The sequence below is a fragment of the Austrofundulus limnaeus genome, unplaced genomic scaffold (assembly GCF_001266775.1).
Source record: "Austrofundulus limnaeus strain Quisiro unplaced genomic scaffold, Austrofundulus_limnaeus-1.0 Scaffold0, whole genome shotgun sequence".
NCBI lineage: Eukaryota > Metazoa > Chordata > Actinopteri > Cyprinodontiformes > Rivulidae > Austrofundulus > Austrofundulus limnaeus.
This window is the reverse complement of record NW_013952402.1, coordinates 5,290,096-5,293,288: the sequence shown is the minus strand read 5'-3', so window position 1 is coordinate 5,293,288 and position 3,193 is coordinate 5,290,096.

The following is a 3,193-nucleotide window of genomic DNA, read 5'->3' as shown; positions in this document are numbered from 1 at the left end:
GGCTTGGGACCCAATTATGGGTCATGAAGCACCTTGGATAATCTCCAGAAATCAATTTAAAGGGTAATAAAATAATTGTTGGTGTAATCCTCTCTATAATTATTACAAAAACACAAAATAAGTAAAAATAAGTATTTGTATTTGTGTACAAGCTGTTTAGATTGTCAAAAAGCCTGTGTTTTTAGGGTTATTTAAGAAGTTTGTGTACTTAGACCAGTAATATTTGGGGTCACAAGTTTTTGCCAAGAATATTTTGTGGGTCAGAAGACAAAAAGTTTGGGAACTACTGATCTAAAGCTTCCACGACAATCATTAAAAATATGTAGAAACTAAGCTTTTATTTGTGACAAATTTGAGCAATGGAAATTTAGCATGTTAATTATCCCCAATCTTCTTTTTTTTAATGTAAATTTTCTAATTTTGTATGTGAAAACATCCTAGTTTTGGCTATCATTTGAAATGTATTTTAAAGGTATTTAAAGAAATAACGTGTTTAGACATAATTTATTTTTGTTAACATACATACTTTATACCAGAACTTCTTAATTTGCAGAGCTGAGTGGTCCCAAACGCGTCATTTAGCGTGTTTTAGCATGAGTGAAAGTTGCTCTCACGGGCAAAACCTTTCATTTTGACAACAGTCAGGTAAATAGCAGGTTTATTTAACTGACAGCTTCAACCTAATGAAAGTTGTAGGTACCTTTTCCATTTTTTTTCTTTCAAAATGTTGACATAAAAACCATAAAAACGATGACACCAAGCAAGTTACGCCAGAACGAAAGCTACATTTGTGATAGCTATCATAAGCTAATGCTAACTGCTAGAGTATCATGCTTCTAGAGTTCAAATATAGCATAATCGAGTATTTATATCGTTAAATCAGACTTGATGTTTAAAGGACAAACCTTGTCATTGCCCATAGCTTGGCTTTATTTACCAGCGTCTGTTTTGTGGGTTTTCTTTTCTTCTTCTTTTGTATTTTTCGCAGTTGAAAAACAACGAAACGACGCATTAGCGCCACCAAAAGGTGAAAATACAATCATCTCTTTCTTCTTTCGTCCTCACATTTGTCATTCTGATAAAAGCTTATTGTACGGACATTTTCCTACAGTTTTTTTCATCTGTCCTTTACTTTCCGTTTTATTGTGTCTTTAAAATAGGCAAAATCAAACTTTATGACACAGGATGTTGTGACACGTGTTATTTTGTATGAACAGAAATTCACTGGAACAATGTGTGTTACTTTTATTGAGCTGAGTGTCTGAATGATCAATGGGATTTGCAGGCTGTGAAAACTAGAAAGCATTACAGAGGAGCCTGAAGTCACACGAGAGGAAAATAAATTAAGACTGATGGTCTGAGAAAGATTCAGACACTTTAGTGCGCATGTTATTTCTAAGAGACAGAATAACACGCAAAGGGAAACACTGTACAGTTTTAGAATGATTTAGAAAGATTTTTCTTGCTGCAACAGAACTGATTTATGTTGAACATTTTTATACTGTAATCGGTTTCTTCTGTAACTCTGAGTTTCTAATTCTTGCAGTGCACAGGACAGAGTCCAATAACTTTTCTTCCTCTGGGTCATCACAGGACCAAGAGACTGCCTTTTAAAGATCCATTCAAGCTGCACAGTCTACCTTTGGATGAAGTCAAACACTGTCCGAATTCCCCAGAACTGCATGTTTAGGAGCTGGAAGAAGGAGTGGAGGTAAGGTGTCACTGATCTTCAGTGCTGTTGATGATTTAGAAGCATTATTGATTATGGGTTTGGCGAATTGGCTGACTAATCTTTGGATGACTCTTTAAAGCAGTGGTTCCCAAACTTTTTGTCTTCTGACCCACAAAATATCCATGGCAAAAACTTGTGACCCCAAATATTACTGGTCTGAGTACACAAACTTCGTTAATAACCCTAAAAACACAGCCTTTTTGACAATCTAAACAGCTTGTACACAAATATAAATACTTATCTATACTTATTTTGTGTTTTTGTAACATTACAGGGAAAATATTACATCAGCAATTATTTTATTACCCTTTAATTTGATTTATGGAGATTATCCAAGGTGCTTCATGACCCACAATTGGGTCCCAAGCCCAACTTTGGGAACCAAAGTGCAGTGGTTACCAAACTTTTCAGCTTTTGACCCACAAAATATAACAGTAGCACAGACCTGTGCCCCCAACTATTTTTGGACGATAAACATTTGTATCAGGTCAACAAAACATGGGCATAGTTACAATATTTTTATACTACATTTATCCATTTTAAATATACTGACCTCACTCCTTTGTAACAACTAAGGCAAAAATGTAATTAAGTCAGAAAATCTTTTCAGGACCCCACCTTGATGTTTCGGGACCCCACTTTGGGTCCCGACCCCAACTTTGGGAAACACTGCTTTAAAGGAAAGGTCATGGATTCTTAAGGTGCAGACACTGCAGTGATGATCATTGAGAAAATATGTATTTATGTAGCTTGAAGATCACCTTAGAATTGGCAGAGCTGATGTAAGGCAGAAAGCTTGGGATGAGCTGTGATTATGATATGAAATATATCTACAAAACAAATAACTTTTATTGCTTTGTGGTTGAAACTTCATGCATATAGTAATTCAACAGATATTTTTCAATATGTCCCAACTTTTTCAGAATGGGTTGTATATACAATTATTTTGTTATAATAAGAATAAATAAACTTAAGTGGTACAATGCAGCTCTGATAATTTTTAACTGCTTCCACATGATCCATGAAATAGGCACAAAAAGAAATTGGGTTTGAAAAAAAAATAGAAACCAACTGGACACAGTTTGTGACATTTTACTAAACAAAGTGAGACTTTATAGTTATTTCCAACATTTTTCTTAATTTTTTTAGCTAGGAAAACAGGAATCAGCTATTTTTGGTGTTTGTTTCACAAAGTCAGTCGAAGTCAACGAACCTATTGGAGCATTAAAGTGATCCAGATCTGCACCAAAAGGTGAGTGTTCTTTTCACACTTCATCGTGCATTACGTAAATTAACATAGGCTCCTCCTGTCAAAATAATTAACCTGGTTAATCAATAATACCCTGAGATTGCTGTATTGATGAGTGCACAAATAAATTACTTCTTGTTGCTTCTCAGAAGCTCTACTATAAGTCTGTTGTTGTCTAAATCGAGTGCTAATGAAAGTGCTGTACTTTGCTG